The sequence below is a fragment of the Protopterus annectens genome, chromosome 2.part1 (assembly GCF_019279795.1).
Source record: "Protopterus annectens isolate FY-2018-M chromosome 2.part1, PAN1.0, whole genome shotgun sequence".
In the NCBI taxonomy this organism is placed as follows: domain Eukaryota; kingdom Metazoa; phylum Chordata; order Ceratodontiformes; family Protopteridae; genus Protopterus; species Protopterus annectens.
The window spans coordinates 1,454,589,982-1,454,607,146 of record NC_056729.1 but is presented as its reverse complement, the minus strand read 5'-3'; the positions used below and the strand labels follow the sequence as shown (position 1 = coordinate 1,454,607,146).

Here is a 17,165-nt window from a genome sequence, read left to right as displayed (position 1 = left end):
GGCTGTCTGCTAAGAGATTCTGTTTCCCTGGAATGAATTGAGCCTGGAGATGCAGATTCAAATTTAGAGCTGTGTCCCATAAACCCATAGCTAGTCTGCAAAGGGGGTAAGAATGAGAACCTCCCTGCTTGTTGATGTACCACATGACCGTGGTGTTGTCTGTACGAATTAACAGAGGCCCTGGTTGTAAAAGGTTTTTGAAGGCTAAAAGGGCATTTTGAACTGCCAACATTTCCTTCAGATTGATGTGCCAGTGAAGATGGTCCTTTGTCCAGGTTCCCTGCTGGCAATTGTCTAGAAAGTGTGCTCCCCAAGCATAATCCGAGGCGTCCGTGGTTAGGATTTGAGTAGGTTGAGGGAGACGAAAAGGTTTTCCTTCGTTTAAAGTGCATGCCCTGGACCACCAGAGGAACTCCTTCTGGAGGCAGGGGATCAGAGGAATCAGAATTTCCAGATCGTGATAATGCTGTGACCATATACTTTTCAGATACCATTGAAGCTTTCTCATGTGAAGCCTTGCGTTTGGAATCAACAGAATGCAGGAAGCCATGTAGCCCAGAGCCTGCAGGAATTTCCTTGCAGTGAGCTGAGATAGAGTTGCCAAGGTGTTGAAAGTAGAAGCCAGCTGAGTTTGTTTTTCTGGAGTGAGGTAGGCCCTTTGTAAGGTTGTATTTAAGAGGGCTCCCAAGAATACCATTTGTTGAGAAGGGATCAAGTGTGACTTTTTTATGTTCACTGAGAATCCCAGTAGTAGGAGAAGACGTTGAACAAAGTCCAGATGTTGAAGCAGAAGATCTTTGCTGTCTGCCTGAATAAGGCAGTCATCCAAATAGGGGTAAATCTGGATCCCCTGAAGTCTGCAGTAAGCCACTACTGGTGCCAGGCACTTGGTGAAGACTCTGGGCGCAGTAGATAAACCAAAGGGCAGAACAGGGAATTGAAAGTGCCTCGAACCTGCCTTGAACCTGAGGAATTTCCTGCATTCTTGTCTGATAGGGATATGCAAATAGGCTTCCTTTAAGTCCAATGTCACCATCCAGGCGTCCTTAGAGAGCATTGGAATTAGCTGTTGCAGAGTAAGCATCTTGAACTTTGGAATTTCCAAAAAGGTGTTTAACACAGAAAGGTCCAGAATAGGTCTCCATGAGTTTTGTTTTCTGGGAACCAGAAACAGCCTTGAATAAAACCCTTTTCCCATTTCCGAGAGTGGAACAGGCTCTATGGCTCTCATGGCCAGAAGAGCATCCACTTGAGTTAAGGCCTCTGACCATTGAAGTTTTGGCAGATCTGGCCAACCGTGAGTCCTTGGCAAAGTGTGAAAGTGGAACTTGTAACCTTTAAAATCACGTCCAATACCCATCTGTCCTGGGTAATATGAGTCCAATTTCTGTAAAAGAGACAGTTTTCCTCCGAGAGGCGTCCAGGTAAAGGGGTCCTGAAGCCCAACCGAGAGAGTCACTGAGTTTGCTTTCTTTGAGATTGGGATCTGTCTTCTCCCCTTCTAGGTGAAGAAGCAGTCCATTGTCTAGATCTGTAAGAGGTCTGGCCTTGACCACGACCCTGAGCGTCTATATCTTCCCCTTTGAGGCCTGTCAGACGTGGAAAGGACCAATTTTAGAGGGCCAATTCCTGGAAAATCTAGGAGGCTGAACTTGCAAGAAATCTTTTACAGTCTGCATGGACTTTGCCTTTTCTTCCATCTTTTTAATAACTTCCTCAGCCTTAGAACCAAAAAGAACATCTTGTTGAACAGGGGCATCTAATAACTTAGCCTTAACCTGTTCAGGTAAACTTTGTTCACGAAGCCAGGCATATCTCCTAATCACAGTACCAGAGGCAGCAGCCCTGCATGAAGCATCCAAAGCATCAAAACCACAATGTAAGCTATGCTTGTTAACCTGTTCAGTAGCATGCAAAACATCCTGAAGTTCCTTATCCTCTGCACAAGCAGGAAGGGAAGCAAGCTTTTGCTTTAAAACAGACAAAAGAAATTGCTGATATTTAAACATATGAAACTGGCAATTTAAAGCCCTTACAGACAGGGTAGCAGAAGTATATAGCTTTTTTCCCCACCTGTCTAAAGCACGAGAATCCTTCTCAGAGGGAATAGGATTTTTAGAAGTAGCAACCTTAGCAGCCTTAGAGCCCTGAGAAATAGTTTCAGGATCTGCAGAAGGGTTTTTAAATAAAAATAAATGAGAGTCAGGAACCTATAAAATCTATCAGGCTTTGAAGGAGCAGGAGGCATGGAATCAGGATTCAAATTAGCCTCAGAAAAAGCATCATCTACAATGTCCAAGACAGGAGGGATAGCTAAAGGCCTATGCTGAGGAAGAAGAAGAAATTCTCTAAGCCTCTTTTTGGAAGCAGAATATTCCTGTCCTTCTCAATGAAAATGTTCCCTCATCTCATGCAAGGTTTCCCCAAAAGAAAAATCCTCAGGCGGAGAGGCCGAGGGCAAAGAATCCTCAGCATCCGAATCCTCATAAGGGGGAAAGGGATAGTCCTGATCAGAGGAAGAAACAGAAGATACAGAAGCCTGGTCAGAGGAATCCAGAGTAACATCCTGTCGAGGCCTTTTCTCAGGAGGGGGGTGAGAACCCCTAATCATTGTAAGCAAGTCTTCAGCCATCCTCAATAATTGTTTTTGTGTCTTGGGAGTGGATTCAGAAGCAGCTTGAGCTTTGTAGGAGTCTTTGTCTTTGCCTTTGAAATAGTGATGTGAGTAGGCCTGAAAACCCCCTCAGAAGCCGGTACCTGCACAGCGGTTCCGGACCCATCTGAAGGAGCGACGTCCGAAGGTCCTGCAGCAGTTAAAATAGTGGGCCTTGATGGCTCCCCATGGGAGTCCGTATCGGCCATCGGTTCAGAAGTGGCGGACGACAGGGGCTGCAAAAGCGCCTCACTGACGACAGCCGAACCGGACGCTGGCTCCAGCTGCAATGAGTCCTGTTTGGACCTCGGAGGCCTGTCTTTGTCTTTGCGCTTCTTTTGAACTCCGGTAGTGTCCGACGACATTCTATAATTGAAGCGTCTGCCAAAATAATTTAAAGCCCAATCGTACCTGCGCTTGATAGTGCGAGAGTTGAACCTGGCACAGAACCGACAACAAGAAACGTCGTGGTCAGGGCCTAAGCAAGGTAGACAGTAAGAGTGGAAATCTTTATGAGGTATTTGTTTCCCACACGCTATACAATTATTAACTTTTTCTGACATCGGAGGAACAAGAAAAAGATTCCCCAACGGGGTACTTAGCTTTGAGAAGAGAAGTAACAACTTCGGACTGACAACAACCAAATACGCTGTTCGAAAATCGCCAACCAACGTTTTGCGAGCTGCTTTCCACCGCACGGCAAGAAAGACTGGAGAAGATGGCGTCGGCTGAGGGCTATGTACCAAGGCGTACTGACGTCAAAATACTAGCTTATACAGCCGACGCCGGACCCAGACTTTGGGATTCTGGCCGACCTCGGGCTGCCTGCCGGCAGGAGCACCCTACAGTTATGACTGCAACAGTGAAACACGAAGAACATCCTGACTGCAGTTGTATATCTATCGGACATCTACATTTATGGTAGGTACAAAACTGTACTATGTCCTTCAAGAATGCAACTGCAGTCCTGACATATGGGTTGAATACCATAGCCAAGCTGGGGGTGGTAGGATCTAAAATAAGGATGGTGTAGCTAAAATGCCCTGCAGGACTGCAAAAGCAAAGCCTGCTCGGGATCTGGAATATAAAGGCAGGTTGTAATGTTTGGAAAATGTATGCACGGAGCTCCATGTAGCAGCTTCTAGAATGTCCTTTGTAGCCACCCCTCTTAGAAAGGCTGTGGAGGTGGCTGTAGCTCTGGTGGAGTGTGGCCTGATATTGGCTGGCACACCTTTTCCATGGAAAGAGTAGCAGAATCTGATGCAGTTTCCAATCCATTTTGAAATTGTTTGTTTGGAAATTGCCTTTCCTTGTACTCCAGCAGCGTAAGCTACAAATAGTTGGTCAGACTTTCTGTTGGCCTTTGTTCTGTCCAAGTAGTAGCACAATTGTCTGTGTATGTCCAAAGTGTGCAGAAGCTTCTCTCCTCTATTTTGAGGATTGGGGAAGAAACTAGGCAGGTGAACTGCTTGATTTAGAGAAAAGTACAGTTTTGTACCTACCATAAATGTAGATGTCCGAACTGGATAGCATCTGCAGTCATAACAACTGGGTTGTCCTGTCGTCAGGCAGCCCTTCGGTCGGCCGGATTCCAAAGTCCGGGTCCGGCTTCGGCTGATGTCGCACTTCACCCGACGTCATCTCTGCTGGTCTTCGGGTATAAAGGCATCAGCCGACGCCATTTTCTTCAGTGTTTCTTGCCCCAGATGCCAGTTGCCCTCTTGGAAGGCTAAATTTTGGGTAAAATGCCAATGTTTCCCAAAGGATAGAAGGCAAACAAAAATAAGCATGTATGTACATATATACAAACAAATACACCATAAGAGACTCCCCCCCACCAGCTAGCTATTAGGAGGGTAAATACCCTAGGAGTACCACAGAGGGGAAGGAGGGAGGGTAATCCTGACTGCAGATGCTATCCAGTTCGGACATCTACATTTATGGTAGGTACAAAACTGTACTATGTCCTTCATGGATGCATCTGCAGTCATAACAACTGGGTAGAATACCATAGCCAACTAGGGGAGGAGGAAGAATAGATTATGGTGTTGTTAGGATCCCTTGCAGTACAGCAGTGGCAAACCCTGCTCGGGATCTGGAATACAGTGGTAAATTATAATGCTTGGCAAATGTATGCACGGAGGTCCAAGTAGCCGCCTCAATAATGTCCTTGGTTGCCACTCCTCGTAAGAAGGCTGTGGTAGTGGCTGTTGCTCTTGTAGAATGAGGTCGTATGTTCTGTGGGATTGGTTTTCCATGGAAGGAGTAACAGAATCGTATGCAATTTCCTATCCATTTGGAGATTGTCTGTTTGGAAATTGCTTTTCCTTCCCTTCCTGTTGCATAGGCTACAAAAAGCTGGTCAGTTTTTCTGTTACTTTTGTTCTGTCCAGGTAGTAGCGTAGCTGTCTGTGTACATCCAAGGTATGCAGCATTCTTTCCCTCTGTTTTGTGGGTTGGGGAAGAAGGTAGGTAGGTGGATTGCCTGGTTTAGGGACACTCTGGATACCACCTTAGGCATAAATGTAGGATTAGTCCTCATGGACACTCTGTCTTGGTGGAAGATTAGGAAGGGTTGTACTGCCATTAGGGCCTGAAGTTCAGAAACCCTCCTTGCTGAGGTTATTGCCAGTAGGAAAGCAGTTTTCCATGAAAGATGCTGTAGGTCTGCTGTTGCTGCTGGTTCAAAAGGTGCGAGTGTCAACTTTTCTAGGACAAAGTTCAAATCCCAAGCTGGCAGTGGTGGTTTCCTAGGAGGTTTTACATTCTTGATCCCTCTGAGGAACTGCCTGAGTAGAGGATGTGAGAAGACAGGTGGATCAAAGCTGTATTCTGCTGAAATAGCCGATGCATGTATCTTGATGGAGGAATAGGACAGGCCTGTATGTAGAAGCTCTGCCAAGTACTCCAGAATGTTAGCCATATCTATATTCGACACATCCTTCCCTCTTTCAGCACTCCAAATGACAAACCTTTTCCATTTCCTGCATAGTTCCTTCTTGTTGAAGGTCTGCGGGCTTCAAGGATAATGTCTTTAACCCTTTGGGAGAGATCTGGAATAGTTGCTGCTATGTGATGTGCCATGCAGTCAGCTGCAACGTTTTAGGTTTGGATGCATGATGCTGTAGTTGTTCTGAGTTAACATCAAAGGCATCAGGGTATTGACAACATTTTGTCCCGAGACATGCTCCTCAGCAATGGGTACCAGTGTTGTCTTGGCCAGTTTGGAGCTATCAGGATTATCCTTGGACGTTCCTCCTTGATTTTTAGTAATACCTTGTGTATCAAGGGAAGAGGTGGGAATGCATATGCTGTCAGGCCTTTCCAGCTGAAGGAGAGCGAATCCACTTTGATGCAAGTGGATGGAATGTCCTTGTGCAGAATTTTTTGAGCTGGTGGTTGAGAGGGAAAGCGAATAGATCTACCTGTGGCATTCCCCATTTCGTTGCGATGGTCTTGGAGATGTCCGGTGTAGCATCCATTCGTGAGCATCCGAGGTGGTTCTGCTTAACATGTCTGCTAGAGTGTTCTCCTTGCCGGGTGCAAACATTGCCTGTAACTGGATGTTGTAGCTGACTGCCAGGTGCGCAAGGTCCAAAGTCATTCTGCATAGGGGTATGAATGAGTGCCTCCCTGTTTGTTGATGTACCACATGACTGTGGTGTTGTCTGTCCTTATCATCAAATGGCCTTCTTTGAGAAATGGTCTGAATTTTTGGATTGCCAGTTTTACTGCCAGCATTTCTTTTAGGTTGATGTGCAGGTGAAGTTGGTCCTCGTCCACAATCCTTGCACGCATTTGTCCAGCATGTGAGCCCCCCATCCTAGGTCTGAGGCGTCTGTTGTGATGGTTTGGCTTGCTTGATATTTGTGAAAGGGTAAGCCTGGGTTTGACTGGCATGCTTGAGCCCACCATAGGAACTCCTGTTTTAGGCATGGAATTAGTGGAATTTCTGTTTCTAGGCTGTGCCTGTGTTGGGACCATAAATTCTTTAGGTACCACTGTAGTTTTCTCATATGCAGTCTGGCATGTGGAACCAAGATTATGCATGATGCCATGAAGCCCAAGGCCTGCAGAACTTTTCTTGCTGTTAGTTTGCTGTGGTTTGTTAGTGCCAAGAAGTAAAGAGGGAGATCTTTTTGTTTTTCTGCAGTTAGGAATGCCATTTGTTTTACTGTGTCCAATTCTGCGCCCAAGAATGTCCTTGTTTGGGATGGAATCAGCCTTGATTTTTGCAAATTGACTGTGTATCCCAGTGCTTGTAGCAAGTAAATGACCCTTTGTAAATCTGTTGTCAGCTTGCTTTTGTTGTCCCCTTGTAGCAGGCAGTCGTCCAGGTATGGATAAATTTGGATTCCCTGTAGTCTGCAGTGGGCGATTACTGATGCCAGGCATTTTGTGAATACTCTGGGCAGTAGATAAGCCAAAGGGCAATGCTGAGAATTGATAGTGCTCTGATCCTGCAAGAAATCTGAGGTATCTTCTGCAAATTGGTCGAATGGGGACGTGCAGGTATGCCTCCTTGAGATCTAGAGTTACCAGCCAACACTCCTTGCCCAGCATGGGAAGAAGTTGCTGTAGGGTCAGCATCTTGAATTTTGGGACAATGATGTATGTGTTTAAGGTGGACAGATCGAGAATAGGACTCCAGTTTTTTTCCTTTCTTGGAACTAGGAATAGTCTGGAGTAGAATCCTTTGCCTTGTTCTGTTATTGGTACTCTTTCCACAGCTCTCATCTTTGTTAATTGCATTATCTGCTGTAGAGCTTCTGTTTTTTGATTTGGAGGTAGGTTTGGCATTCCTCTTTTGACTGGTATAGTGTGGAAGTGGAACCGGTAACCTTGGTCTATGGTTTGCAAAATCCACTTGTCTTTTGTGATATAGTGCCAGTTCTTTGAAAATAAGGTTAATTTTCCGCCTAAGGGTGCTGCTATTTGTTCCCTGGTAGGCGGAGTTAGAATCAAGTCACTGTGATTGCCCTGTTGTAGTGGTAGTGGCTGTGCCTGTGGCTCTGTTATTACCTTGCCACTGTCGTCCTCTGTAGGGTCTGGTTTGATTTCTGCCTCTGGGACGTCTATTCCTGCCCCTTTGGGATCTTGAGGAGTCAGGAAAGGACCAATTTTTGGCAGGCCAGTTCCTGCTAAACCTTGGGGGCTGAACCTGCAAGAAATCTTTAACCATTTGTACAGATTTTGCCTTTTCTTCCATTTTCTTCATTACCTGCTGGGCAGGTGTACCAAACAAACTGGTCTTATCCATAGGAGCATCTAATAACTTAGCTTTAACATGATCTGGTAAAACTTGTTCCTTCAGCCATGCATGTCTTCTTATCACTGTGCCAGTCATGGCTGATCTAAATGAAGCCTCCAGTGCATCATAGCCACATTTTAAGGAATGGTTACTAACCTGTTGTATGTTATTTACCATTTCTAATAGATTTTTCTTATCTATAGAGTCATCAGAGGATAGCTTTTTAGTTAACTGATCAAGCATAAACTCTTGGTATTGTATCATGTGAAACTGACAGTTTAAAGCTCTAGCTGAGAGAGTAGCAGAGGTGTAAACCTTTTGCCCCATCTGTCTAAAGACCTGGCTTCCCTTTCAGAAGGAATAGGGTTTTTGCTGTGGTTGAGGCTACTGCCTTAGGGCCCTGGGATATTGTTTCGGGTCTGCAAGAGGGCCTTGTATAGGTGATGATGAGTGTCTGGCACCCTGTAAAATCTATCTGGTTTGGCAGGTGCTGGAGGTAAAGAATCTGGTGCAGTGCAAACATCATTAAATGCATCGTCCACAACAGAGAGGACAGGAGGTATAGCTAAGGGCCTGTGTTGTGGTAGGTGCAGAAAAGTCCTAAGTCTTTTCTGGAGTCTGAAAAATCCTGTTCCTGCCATTGGAAATGTTCTCTCATGGCATGTAAGGTTTCCCCAAAGGAGAATTCTTCTGGTGGGGAAGCAGCTGGAATGGATTCTTCAGCATCTGAGTCCTCAAAATTGGAGAAAGGAGCCTCTGGCTGGTCTGTAATATCTGAGTCTTCCGCAGAATCATCAGAGGACACAGGCTCGAGGGGCTCTGCTCTAGGTCTCTTTTCTGGGGGCTGAGAGGCCCTGTCTGGGTGTGATTGAGATCCCCTAATTAAGGATATTAAATCTTCTGCCAGAGTAAGCATTTGTGAACTAGAAGTGGGCCTGGTTGAGGGGGGTTTAACAGGCACTGACTTAGTAGATTTGGCTGCTTTAGCCCTGGCGAAGGCCTTAATAGACATGGCTGCAGGAGGCCTAGCAGCACCACGTGCTGCGGTAGAGACATCCAAAGGGATGGTGTCTGATAAGTCACTAGTAACCACTGTAGTAGGTAAAATTTCTGAGGCCGATTCAAGTAAGGTAACCGGAACCTCAGTAGTAGTCATTGATTCGGCTGTACTCTGATCAGTTTTCTCGGTTTCGGCCGAAACCGAGACACTAGCGGTTTGCTTAACCATGGTTTCGGCCGAAACCGCGGACCGCGAGTGTCGGTCTTTTTCTTTGCGTTTTTTAATAATTTGGGTAGTCGGAGGATCCGACGGCATAATGTACGCAAATTCAGAGCCGAAAAACCTGTTCAGCAAACTCCGACTGACGTCTAAGCGTTCGTCGGTTGAAAGAAGCACAGGCCGAACAGGCTGCTACGTCGTGGTCTGGGCCTAAACAAGGCAAACAGTAAGAGTGGAAATCTTTATGAGGTATTTGTTTCCCACAAGTTAAACAGTTATTGACTTTTTCTGACATCGGCTGAGGCAAGAAAGAGTCCCCAACGGGGTACTTAGCTTTTAGAAGTCTTCGAAGGAGTATTCGGTAGTAGTAATCTCTGGATCTGACCGACCGGCACTTGCGAACAGCTTCTGCTTCGGGCGCCATGCGGCAAGAAAGACTGAAGAAAATGGCGTCGGCTGATGCCTTTATACCCGAAGACCAGCAGAGATGACGTCGGGTGAAGTGCGACATCAGCCGAATCCGGCCGACCGAAGGGCTGCCTGACGACAGGACAACCCAGTTGTTATGACTGCAGATGCATCCATGAAGGACATCCCTGGATATCACTTTTGGCATGAATGAAGGATTGGTTCTTAAAGAGACTCTGTCCTGATGGAAAATGAGAAATGGAGGTACTGCCATGAGGGCCTGTATCTCCGAGACTCTTCTTGCTGAAGTAATTATCAACAGGAAAACTGTTTTCCAGGAGAGAAATTGCAATTCTGAAGATGCTGCTGGCTCAAAAGGAGGAAGAGTTAATTTTTCCAAGACGAAGTTGAGGTCCCATGCAGGCACGGGTGGTTTTCTTGGAGGTTTGATAGTCTTTATCCCTCTTAGAAACTGTCTTAGCAAAGGATGTGAAAACACAGGTGGATCACAGTTGTATTTTGCTGAAATTGCTGAAGCGTGTATTTTTATGGAAGAATATGAAAGGCCATTGTGAAGCATTTCTACCAAGTATTCTAGTATCTGTGGGATGCTCATTACTGATGTATCCTGACCCTTGTTGTTATTCCAGATGTTGAATCTCTTTCATTTGGCTGAATAAGTTTTTCTGGTGGAAGGTCTACGTGCTTCCAGTAAGATCTCTTGAACTTTTTTGGAGAGAGAGATTTGGGAAGAAGTCATGGAACCCTCCAAGCTGTCAGTTGCAATGTTTGCAGGTTGGGATGAACAGTCCTGTAATTGTGCTAAGTTATAAGCAGAGGCCATTGAGGCAGGGGCCACGGCTTGGTACGAGTTATGCTCCTTAGTAATGGATACCAGTGCTGTCTTGGCCAGTCTGGAGCTATTATAATGCCTTTCGGTTGTTCTGCTTTGATCTTCAGCAACACCTTGGTCATTAATGGTAGAGGTGGGAATGCATAGATTGTTAGAGAATTCCCAGCTGAAGGAGAGAGCATCCATTCTCCAGGCTTGAGGATGGTGTGTCCTTGAACAGAACTTCTTCAGCTGATGATTGAGGTGTGAGGCAAAGAGATCTATGTCCGGCCTTCCCCATGCATGAGTTATTTGTGAAAAAATGTCTGGGTGCAACATCCACTCGTGCGGGTCCATAATGTTTCTGCTTAGACTGTCCGCCAGAACATTGTCCTTGCCTGGAACAAACTGGGATTGCAACTGTATGTTCAGTTTTAGGGACTTTTCCCAAAGAGTCATTGTTAGTCTACAGAGGGGGGTAAGAATGGGTGCCTCCCTGTTTGTTTATGTACCACATAACAGTGGTGTTGTCTGTCTTTATTAGCAAATGACCTTGCTGAAGAAACTTTCCGAAGGCCTCGATTGCATGAATCACTGCCAACATCTCTTTTTGATTGATGTGCAGGTGCAATTCCCGGGGTGCCCATTGCCCTTGAATGCATCTGCCCTCCATGTGCGCCCCCCATCCATGATCTGAGGCGTCTGTTGTAATGGTTTGGCTTGCTTGAGGTTTGTTGAAAGACATGCCTTTGTTTAGCTGGCTTGCTTGTGCCCACCACAAAAATTCCTTTTGTAGACATGGAATGAGTGGAATAATTGCTTCTAGGTTGTGGCTGTGTTGAGACCATAAACTTTTTAGGTACCATTGTAGTTTTCTCATGTGTAGTCTTGCCAGTGGAATCAGAAGAATGCAAGATGCCATGAAACCCAGGGCCTGCAGGATTTTCCTTGCAGTCATCTGGGTGTGCTTTGCTAGGCTTTTGAAGTAATCTGGTAATTGCTCTTGTTTTTCTTCTGTGAGGAAAGCCATTTGTGAGTTTGTGTCCAGTTTGGCTCCTAGAAAAATTATTTGTTGGGATGGTAGTAGTCTTGATTTTTGAATGTTGACTGTGTATCCCAAAGCCTGTAGCAAGTGAATGACATAGTCCAAGTTTCTTATCAAGGCTTGCTTGCTGTCCGCTTGTATAAGGCAGTCGTCCAGGTAAAGGTATATTTGTATCCCCTGGAGTCTGCAATGTGCAATTACTGATGCCAGGCATTTCGTGAATACTCTGGGCGCAGTAGATAAGCCAAAAGGCAATGCTGAGAATTGATAGTGCTCTGACCCTGCAAGAAATCTGAGGTATCTTCTGCAGCTGTGTCTGATTGGGACATGCAGGTATGCCTCCTTGAGGTCCAGAGTAACCAGCCAAGACCCCTTGCCCAGCATGGGAAGAAGTTGCTGTAACGTCAGCATTTTGAATTTTGGCACAATGAGAAAAGTGTTTAGAGCGGACAAGTCCAGTATAGGTCTCCATTGCTTTTCTTTTCTTGGAACAAGGAACAGTCTTGAGTAGAATCCCTGGCCTTGTTCCTTAGGAGGAACCTTTTCTACTGCTTTGATTTGTAGCAGCTTTGAAACTTGTATGAGTGCCTCTGCCCTTTGATTTTGTGGCAGGTTTGGCATGCCTTGTCTTGTTGGTAAGGTATGGAAGTGGAACCTGTAACCTTTGTCTATTATGTCCAAAATCCATTTGTCCTTTGTAAAAACATGCCAATTTTTTGAAAATAAAGATAATTTTCCGCCTAAAGGTGCTTCTCTTTGAGCCTTGGTCGGCGGTGCCAAAGTCAAGTCATTGTGATTGTCCCTGTGGAGCAGTAGAAGTCCCTGCGCCACTTCTCTGATTAGTTGGTTGCCATTGGCGGCCCCTGTAGGAGCCTCGGTATTGCCCTCTACCTCGAGCACGCCTGTTTTTTTCCCCTTTGGAACTTGTCTGTGTCTGGAAAGGACCAATTCTTCGAAGGCCAATTCCTGCTGAACCTGGAGGAAATCTTTGACTGTTTGTACTGATTTAGCCTTTTCCTCAATTGATTTTAACACACCCTGTGCATTGTCACCAAATAGCTTGTGTTTTTCCAGAGGTGCATCTAGAAGCTTTGCTTTAACATGTTCTGGCAATGTCTGTTCTTTCAACCAAGCATGTCTACGTATGACGGCCCGTCATAGCTGCCCTACATGAAGCTTCCAATACATCATAACCACACTGAAGAAAATGATTGCTAACCTGCTGAGTATTATGAACCGAATCCTGCAAGGCCTTTCTATCTAAAGGCTCAGGAGAGGCTATTTTTTTCTGCAAATCATCCAGCAAGAAATCCTGATACTGAAACATATGAAAAAGACAGTTAAGTGCCCTCATGGCAAGGGTGGTTGAGGTATAAACTTTTTTACCCCACCTCTCCAGGGACCTAGATTCCCCATCTGAGGGCAAAGGATTTTTGGCCGTGGAAGTGGCCACTCCTTTGGGCCCCTGAGAAATAGTTTCTAGATCAACAGAGTGGGCCTTAAAGAGATGTTTATGAGTTTCAGGAACCCTGTAATATCGGTCTGGCTTGACAAGAGCAGGAGGAAGAGAATCAGGAGAAGTACTGGAGTCTGAGTACACATCATCTAATACATCCAACACTGGGGGTATAGCTAAAGGACTGTGCTGGGGTAACTTAAGGAAAGTCCGAAGCCTTTTCCTGGAGTCGGAGAAATCCTGGCCCTGCCACTGAAAATGCTCTCTCATGGAGTGGAGAATTTCCCCGAAAGAAATATCCTCAGGAGGAGAGGCAGAGGGAATGGATTCATCAGCATCAGAATCCTCGTAGGCCAGGAAGGATTCTTCCTGGGAATCTGAATGGCCTGACTCACCAGAGGCTTCATCTGAGGAAAGGGTATCTGCCTGCTCAACCCTAGGCCTTTTGTCTGAAGGCGGCTGAGAACTTCTGTCTGGATGAGGATGAGACTTAGCCTTGCTGGCAGCCTTAGCACGTGTGTAGGCCTTGATGGACATAGACACAGGAGGCCTAGCTGCCCCACGTGCTGGAGTAACTTTGTCCACCGCGATGGTGTCAGGCAAATCTTGGGCTTCAGTTTCAGGAGGAAAATCAACAACCGGCACCGGGGTAGCCTCCGGGACCGAGGTGTGCGGTAAAGCGGTGTCGTCACCCTGGAGCGGTTGAATTACCACCTCCGAAGAGGCCGATGCACAAGCGGTAGGCTTTAGCGTGGTGTCGGAGGAAGTCGCGGGCCGTGAATGTCGGTCCCGGTCCTTCCGTTTTTTGGAAATATGTGCTGTCGGTAGTTCTGACGGCATGATATAGGAGTAATTTTCCCCAAAAAAGTCTTCAGCAAATTCTGTCCGGCGCCTAAGTGTGCGCTTATTGAAGCAAGCACAGGCAGCACAGGCCGAGACGTCGTGGTCTGGGCCGAAGCAGGGAAGGCAGTAAGAATGGAAGTCCTTATGAGGTATTTGTTTACCACAAGACAAGCAATTATTAACTTTTGCAGTTTTATCTGACATCGGCTGAGGCAAGAAAAGGTTCCCCAACGGGGTACTTAGCTTTTTGATGACTTCGGTATCTGAAAACACAGGAGCTGGCCGACCAGCACTTGTGAACTGCTTCTGCTTCGGGCACCGCGCGGCAAGAAAGACTGAAGAAGATGGAGTCGGCTGATGCTTTTATACCCCAGCCGCTCTGACGTCGGGGAAGAGGCAACATCAGCCGACGCCGGACCCAGACTTTGGAATCTGGCCGACCGAAGGGCTGCCTGAGGCAGGACAACCCATATGTCAGGACTGCAGTTGCATTCTTGAAGGACATCGGGAACTTGTGGGTACTGCGTACATACTGCCCTTCTGACCCGCTTCTTACCCTACAACACAGTAATGTGGTTGAGACTAAGTACAAAGTGACAAAGCGGTGGTTTTGACGGTGCACTTACAAATTTAAAAATAAGGATAACTTTATTTAATCTCTGTTTTGCATACTGTACACTAAAAGCTGTGGTAACTGATTAAAGATAACATAAAAAAACATGATGCCTGTGTTACAAATATTCAGCGTGACACTGTATAATCTGCATGGCTTGTCACTCAGGCCTGTCAATCATGTAGGCCCCGATCATTATTGTGCGAAAATCCTGGTGGGATAATGTTCTAATACAAAACCGAAACTATTATATTGCTCTGTACTCTAGTATCATTCAATTCCACATTTCAGTAATTTAATGACAAACTCACTTCTAATACAGTCACAATAAAAAGACACTGCAAAACTCACAGAAACCTCATAAGAGGCTGAGGAAACTGCTCTGGATCTTGCTTTCTCAGAATCTGCTTTCAAGATTTCAGACAATAAAAAAAAGCCAACTGTGATGTTACACTTGGTCTTGTTTAGACTGAGATTATTATACAGTCTTTTCAGTAATTCTAGTAGTATCATATCATGATGTTTTCCATGGTGCAGCTCTCCACATCAACATATTAACTTATCTAGCTCTAACTGTCCAACATATCTCTAAAAAGCTTCAAGAGATGATACAATAAAAGATTAGTTCTAGAAATATGGACCTTACTAAAGACAAATTTAAAAAAAGTATAAAGCTTGCTCTTTCGGTACTTTTCTGTAAAAGGGGCAGCAGGCGTCGGCAAGCCTAAATGTTGTCGCAAAATGTTCAGCTAAACGTTCGTCCTCATCTCAGCCTAATTACATACTCACTTCTATACCCAGTGTCCCTATTTTTGAAAGCTGTTTGTTCCCTATGCAGTTCACATTTTCAGCATGTTGCTGTTTCTCAAAGGCTTTTCTCCCCATTTTCAGTGGGTGCAGCTTGACAGATATGCTTCACATGCCTACAAATTTCAAAACACTGACTGTTACAAATCATCCGAAAATGCGAAACAAGAGCACTTCCTTTTTTTCTCACACTATGATGTGTGTAATTTATACCATATTTATGAAGAAGGTCAGCTTGGTAAAAGTGGGATGATATCAGTTACAGTCCCACAAGAAAATGAAAAGTGGAACCAGTAAACAATCGCAATGTAAGCTGCAGTAACTTGCTATGAGACATACTTAGTAGTGTGACAGGAAAGGCAGAAATCAAAGCATGACAAAACATTTACATATGCAGTACTGACATGTGAGAAAATTGTCAAGAGTGTCAGAAGGAAGAGAAACTTAAACCCAGGAGAAAAAAAAAAAATCAGCAGTGAGTTCACAGTAAACGCACATTTTCTGTGCTGTCACCTTATCGGGTGTCTCTCTTCTTTCACTAATTTGTGAAGAGAAATCAGTAATAGTGTGACTACTAATCCAAAATTACAACCAGTACAGAACCCAAAAAGAAACAGTTCTGACATGTGACAAGATGAATACTACTGTCAAAAGGAACACAACATTATAAGCAGAGAAACATACACAGCAGTCAGTTGACATCAACCATGCACTTCACCTGCTACCCCATTAACAGAAAAGTACCGCTCTTTCCTCATTATGCCTCAAATGTAAAAGATCAAGCGCGTACAGATATTTTGCTCCTAGCATGATAAGATTCTATTACTTTTATTTTTTTATCTACCCTTTTGTGACTTGGTTTGTCATATTAGGATAGTGGCCTTTTTTCAGGGAGACCTAAAGTGGTATTTATACTACTACGTGAAACTTGGCCAGGACATTGGGGAAATTCCCCTACTCTTTTGGTAGGTGCCATGGAATCTTTAACATCCACGAGCTACTATAAACTCAAGCAGATGGGACCTTGGTTTACTGACTCATTTGAAGGATGAGTATCAATGGTATATACACAGAATTATTTTTACAGATCTGTCCAAGTTTTAAAAATCTACGCAAATATGAATTCTGACAGGCTTCACTACTGTAGCCATACAGCTGTCTTTACCACCACATCCGTCCAATCATCATATTTGTTTATCATCACCAAGATAAGCACTGACCAGGAAGGAACTCTTCAGACAACCACTGGGGGCGGTTTGAGGGTTTTTCTCTCTACTTGCCCTAACTCCCATGCAAACATGGCAAAGCACCGAGGAGGGGTGTACAATGGGCTGATAATGGAGAATATTCCCTCACTTCCACCATATGCTTTCTCACCGAACAATCCTGCCCCCCTTCACGAAGCATAAGCAGTGGTCTTTCCTCAGCTCCGACATGGAGATTGTACTATCCAATGTGGCCTTTAGTGTGCACAACTCTCTCCACCCACAAGAAGAGGGAAATACACAAAATCCCTTCACTCTTCTCCTTCCCTGCCAAACTCCTTCACTGCTGGATCAGTAATCAAACCCCAGCTACATGGGTTGCAGTGAGAACTCCACCCCCTACACCACAGAGTAAGGCTATGCCACTTACTCATTCTGCAGAGACTGTTCATTACTGAAATAACTTCTCTTTGTGATTCAACTCTTGATTCAGGTTTAGCCGACAATGCTACTGTAAATTTCACTGGAGCATGCACTATACATGTTACAGAGTTGACTGATATGAATAATAAATGCAATAAAATCCTGATGAACAACCCAATCCATTAATGATATCTGTTAAGTCAAACCATCCAGTATACAGACAGTATTCGCAAAACAAGCTAAATGGAATAGACTCATATCCAGACATAAGTACATTTTTGACCTTTCAGTTTTATATGACGCTTTTACCTTTCAACTGTCCAGAATTCGTCCATATGTCTAGATTTTTGCCTCATGTAATTTTTTTGTCTGTTCCTCATAAAATTTATGGTTCTCTGGAAAATCACTGT

At 44.9% G+C, this 17,165-nt stretch overlaps 1 protein-coding gene across 3 annotated transcripts in view; it reads right to left on the bottom strand.

Annotated features, from left to right (window-relative positions):
* The window catches only part of PDS5A (PDS5 cohesin associated factor A), a 4,482,835-nt gene that overhangs the window by 1,533,690 nt on the left and 2,931,980 nt on the right, over positions 1-17,165 (bottom strand). The window lies entirely within an intron of this gene.